The sequence below is a fragment of the Gallinula chloropus genome (assembly GCF_964237585.1).
Source record: "Gallinula chloropus genome assembly, chromosome: 19".
Classification (NCBI taxonomy): Eukaryota; Metazoa; Chordata; class Aves; order Gruiformes; family Rallidae; genus Gallinula; species Gallinula chloropus.
Genome location: NC_140104.1, coordinates 336,930 through 343,056, shown reverse-complemented (window position 1 = coordinate 343,056; position 6,127 = coordinate 336,930).

Here is a 6,127-nt window from a genome sequence, read left to right as displayed (position 1 = left end):
CACAGCACCGTTTCAGAGGTGACACTGTTGTGCCATGCTGATGTGCCAGAGAGGGGGAAGAGCATGGGAAGGACATGCTTCACCTCAACAACTGTGGCACAGCCATTTCCCAAGAGCACTGAGAGAGCAAAGTCTGTTGTGGAGGGTACTTAAATCACTAATTAAAGCTGTTACCCTCTGGATGACACCAGTATGGCCTCTTCTGAGCCTGCTTGGAGGCTGGAGGGGTGGAAGAGATGGATCATCATCTTGTTTTTCTGTCTTGCACCTTTGCCTTTGCTTTTTCCATCGTCCGTGCTGCCCAGGGCTGGGTCCTGTATCCTACACACGTCTCACCCAACGCCCGTGGCTTAAAATTAATATGATATTGATTGGAAGGGGCTGGGGGGACTGCAGGTCATTTGCATTCTCCCGTCCCTCTTCATTTCTTAGCCCAAGTCTGTCTGGGTGAAGTTTGGCTGCTGGAGTGAAGGAGGTCTGGTTGCTATAGCTACCAGCACTGCCTTCCTCCTGGTGAGGAGGAGGGTACTGCAGGACTTCAGAGCAGAGCCATTTTGCACAAAGTTCTGCTTCAGAAAGTCAGCCAGGGGCCCCACGGGTCACCCTTCTCTTCAGCCCTCCCCTCCAGCAGTAGCCAGTGCTGGGGAGGAGGACCCATGGCCTGCTCCCCTCGGGCAAGGAGGACCTGGCTGCAAAGCAGGGATGGGCAGCATGCCTGAGGCAAGCCTGCCTGTCTCACCTCGGACTGGGCACCTAATTCAGAGGCCACGGCTGTCCTCCTGGAGGAGAACATGCTGGAGAAGGACATGGGGTTAGTTCATGGCTTCCTTGAGCCCTTCGGGACCCTCAGGTTACTGCACTCACCCTCCCCGGGATGGCAGGTCTGACCCAGCTCTCTGGAGTGGCCAGGGATGCTGGGGGACTGTGCAACATCTCAGACAGCATTAAACACCAGGGTTGGCTGGCTGAACCCTGGCTTTGACTTTTCCTGCTGCATCCCCCAAATCAGTGCAAAGCACTGAGCACTGCACTAACCCCCTGCACCCCAAAACCTGGGATTTCACCTTCTCCTTTTGCACTGTAGAGGGTCCAGGGCATGTGAGGAGGAAAAGACCACTCAGGTCTTGTATAACACGGGCTGCTTTTGTTTCCAGGTTGCTCAGGATTGTCTGTAATTATGTCTAGGGATGCATGCCATGATAATTGTTGATTATTTGCAGCTCCTGAGGGACTGCTTCCTTCTGAAAGAAAGGCAAAGAGCCTGCACGTAGCATAGACAAGAAATTCAGATCAGCAGCATATTTCTGGAACAGGCTCAAGAACTGAATAAATACGTGAAGAAATTAAATAAATAAAGGGGGGTACATGAGTGAGATGGCCTTGCCATGTCAAGATAACTGTACCTTGTCCCTCTGCTCTGCAAACTCTGTTGAGCAGATTTATTAGTTTTAATTAACAGGAGGGGGAAAAAAAAGGAGCTGGGAATACATCCAAATTCCAACTCACAAAATCACTGCTCCTTCCTCAAGATTGAGAGAGAAAGAGGGTGAATGACCAGAATAATAATCAGAGGAGAGATCTGGGTGCCAAGAAAACCATTTCTCTGCCCAGCCTTTGCACTGGCTCTTAGGATGAGGAGGAACTTGTTCAGAGCTGAATGGAAAGTCCCAGCAGGGTCAGAGTTTAGGGCTGGAGCCTGTATAAAGTTTGGACTGGGGCAGATGAAACCTCCTATCAAAAGTTCTCCTAGAAAACTGGAGATGGGGTTCAGCTCCTGTCTGGGTGTAAAGTGCTGTTTTTCACAGAAAGTGGTTTTTTTTTTCATTGTAAACCCTCCTCCCCAAGAATGAGGGGCCTGGGGTCAGCCAGCTGTTGAGGTACCCTCAGTGGGCAGTGTCCCAGGCAGTGTCACTGTGCATGTGCCCCCCTCCTCTGGACCAGGCTCCTCTGAGAAGTGCCAGTGCCCAGGGCATGATGAAGGGACACTGTAGTGACAAGGTGGTGTTCTGTGGCATCTCAAAACACCAATATTTCCCTCTTTTCATCCTCCAGCCCTGTTTTCAGGCAAACACAAGGCCTTGGTGGGGGTTGGGAGATGGTAGTGGAGGCACATCCTGGCCAAGGGCTCTATCCCTGCTGGAGACACCGCATGCGGCGGGTTCCCCAAGGACCCATCCATGAGATGGGGATGGTACCTGTGGGGAAGATCTGGGTGCCAAATGTCCTGTCAAACATCCTGCCTAGCAGCTCCTCTGCCTCTTGCCATGGCATTCCCATGACACCATGGCCATCTCCCATCACAGGGAGCTGTCCCCATACTGGCCTTTCTACCAGCTCCCTGCTGGGCACTCATGGGTGCTGGCAGAAAGGTATTTAGCTGGGGTGTTGCTTGGTCTTGGTAGCAGTTGAGAGTTAAAAAAAAAATCATAAAAAATCAACTTCCAGCCCAGAAAACCTTGTCAGTTCAAGCCATCAGAAAGCAAGCAGTGCTTCCTTCTATTTATTAGGGATTTTTTCCTGTTGGCATCAAGTTGACGTTTCCTGCCAAGGATTTGATGAGGATGAAATACATTTTCTCCCTGTTAAAATGGTCTGTGAGGGAGCCTGGGCTGTAAGCATCTCCCTCCTGCACAGTGCAGCACGGGGCAGAGCCCCCTGAGCAACTGCTGGCTCCAGGACCAGCAAGACTGCAGCTTCGTTAGTCCAGCATGTGTATCAGCTCATTAACCTTGATGAGTAACCAAGAGCTAAGCTGCCCCTGGGCTTCTCCTGCAGATAGCACCGTTTCATGGCATGGTAGGCCCTGGTCTGGGGAACTTCCCTCTTGCTGGCATAAAATTTACCTTTGCAGCCTCAGGACCATCAGCTTCTCCCTCCATCGGGACTGAACCTCTTCATGTGGCCCCGTGAAGGTCCTGAGATCTGCAGGGAGCTGGAGGACAGTCACAGACATAGACAGGGAAGGAAAAGGGGCTTTGTTTTTCCTCCCACGTTCAAGTTCTCTTTCAAGTTTTCTTTCAGCCCATTAGGAGCCATTCTGGAAGAAGAGCTGGAAAGAATGGACTTGGATCTGGCTGCCAGCATCTCTGAGGTTCAGAGGTACCTGGACCACAGATCGTCCCTGGGTCCCATCTCTGCCCTGTACTGTTGTTCATTAAAGGAGTTCCATGAGAACACACAGTGTTGCTCTCCAGGAAACAGCAGCTCCAACATGTTATGTTTGACTTCTGCAACTTCAACAAGTCCCTGGGGGAAGAGCACGAGCAAGTTTTATTAAAAATAAAACACCCTCCTGGAGAGGACTAACACTTCGTCTGCCAGATGTAACAGGAGCTGCTGGAGATGGCAGAGACACCTCAGAAAGGCTCTCGGGGCAGAGAGAGACATTAATAAACAGCACTAATAAAGGCTGGAGTGACCCAGCACAGTGATGAACACACAGGGGCCCGAAGGACACAGCCAGGTTTGATCAATCCTGTGGTCAGAATGCTGGGAACAGCAAGAGTTCCAGGGGAAAACACAGTGTGACGTAGCAGCACCATGAAAACCAGCCCCATGGTCCTACAGGGACAGGATCCGATGGGAAATCCTGGCGCAGGGATGAAGGCCAGTCCCTTGCTTTATCCTGGTCTGATCGAGTGCGCGAGCCTGGCCTGGGGCAGAGGACACGGGGGACAAACTGCCATGGGAAACACTGTCCCACGGGCGACCCCATGGACGGGGCAGGCAGAGCACTGTGGATGAAGAAGGAGGAAAAGGGTGTTCCTGCTCCAAGTGCATCTGGGAACACTGGCTGACTTGCAGGCCAGGAAGGTGCAGACTCCACCAGCTGAGACACTGTAAGGACTTTTCTCTACCTGGGGTTCCCTTGTGCCTGATCAGAGCCAAACCCCTGCTCTCTGCCACACTGCTTCAGCTAGAAATTCAGATATCACTGAATCTGAACTGCAATTTTTGAGGAGTTTGTCACAACCCAATTATCTCCACAGTCTCATCCCATCTGTGCTTGATCCCTGGTATGCCAAAGCCTGGTGGTGGAAAGGTGACAGATAGACACAGAAAAGGTGTGATTTTACAGCCACATTTCCCCAGGGAAGCACTCCAACAAAGGCTGTTGGAAGAGGTCAGATCTTGGGTCTGATGGCATATGTTCAGATAATTCCATCAGAGGCCTTATTAGAAACATTTCCATGGATGCAGAAAGCTGTTTGTTGGTTTGTTGGGGATGTTTTTCTTTTTTAAACTAAACTATATTGGTTTTTCCCTCCTTGAGAAACGTTGACGCTGTGTCAGAAAAATAAACCCCACCAAGAAACTAACCAAAAATACAGGCCAAGAGCACATGCTGAATACACAGGAGAGATTTTCACTTTGGAACCACAAATCAAAATAGATCTGTTGAAAACAGAAATGTTTTCATGCTAACAGTGCTGCTTGGAGCTGGTGCTCACGGTGGTTGCTGCTTACACGGCCAGTCCACTGGCAGAATGTTTGGCAGGTCGCTCTGGTCTGAAGCTCTGAACCTCTAAACCACGTGGCTGGCGCTGGGGTCCCTCCATGTGTGGCACCCCGAGCTCACTGCAGCACAGAACGGTGGCTGCGCTGTGGCACGCGGGGAGGTCACTGTCTGGACACTGAACTTACCCCTCATTTCAGAGCACTGAGTTACTGGCCATGGTAGGGACAACCTTCCCATGCGAGGGGGTGTTCATGCTGCTCCCGTCCGTTGTCTGGCTCTCCCAGTTGCCCCACGGCCACTCGGTGACTGAAGGGGATGCTGGAGCGTTACGTGTGATACGGTTCAGGAGGAGCAGGACTCCTGCTTCCAGGGTTGGGGCCAGCCTGGGCCAGCTCAGCACCGTGGGCTCTTCCCTTCTGTTTTCTCCTTGTTGGCATGCTTTGGCAAATGGGGTTTGAGGGATGGAAAACCCCCCTCCACCGAGAGCTGGGCAGTGGGGTCTCATATCTCCAAAGCCTCCTGCGCCCGGTGCACCACGTCAGGCAGGGAGAGCTGAGCTGCTGCTGACACAGAAGCATCTTGGCACGAAGCCACCTCCAAAAAAAAGCAAAACCGAAAGAACATGAAAAATTAATGGGGTTTTAGACTATTACATTTTCCAGGACTCGCTGGATTGCGGCTTTCAATCCTCAATCAATCAATCACATTTCAATTGCGCTGATTAATTTTCCAAAATACTTCTTTTGGCTGGCTTGGACATGCCCTCCACTCTGTCCCTGGGGACCCAAGCCCGGGGCTGGCTGTGGGGTGTTCATGTGGGGCACCAGGCACACCAGTGGAGCTGCCTGGATTTCGCTCCAGGATGGGGCTGTGTCTCGAGATGTCTTAACACCGCTGTGTTCAGCTCTGCCCAGTGCGTGCTCTGCCAAATGAACACGAGCCAGCAGTGTGCCCAGGCGGCCAGGAAGGCCAATGGCATCCTGGCTTGGGTCAGACACAGTGTGGCCAGTAGGTATGGAGAGGGGGGATTGTGCCCCTGGACTGGGCACTGGTGAGGCTGAACCTCGAGTGCTGGGTCCAGTTCTGGGCTCCTCAGCATCAGAAGGACATGGAGGTCCTGGAGCGAGTGCAGAGAAGGGCAACCAGGCTGGGGAAGGGGCTGGAGGGCAAATCCTCTGAGGAGCAGCTGAGGGAGCTGGGGGTGTTGAGCCTGGAGAAGAGGAGGCTGAGGGGAGCCCTTCTCCCCACCTCCCCTGCCCTGCCAGGAGGGTGCAGAGAGGTGGGTGATGGTCTCTGCAGCCAGGGGACAGGAGATGGGACAAGGGGCAATGGGCTCAGGCTGCCCCAGGGCAGGGGCAGCTCAGCTGGGAGGGGAAAGTTCTTCCCTGGCAGAGTTGTGGGGCTGTGGCACAGGCTGCCCAGGGAGTCCCCAGCACTGGGGGTGTTTAACAGAGGGGAGATGAGGTGCTCAGGGAGCTGGTTTAGCACAGGGCAGGGGCAGTTGGACTCAATGATCTAAAGGTCTTTTCCAACCCTGTGATTCTGTGATTCTGTGCTCAGCTCCCACTTGCTCCACTGGCAAGTGCCAGTGGCCGGTGGCCGCTGCTCCCAGCCCTTCCCTGCAGCCCCCTCCTGTCTCCGACTGCCCTGGCCTGCCCGGGGTTAAGG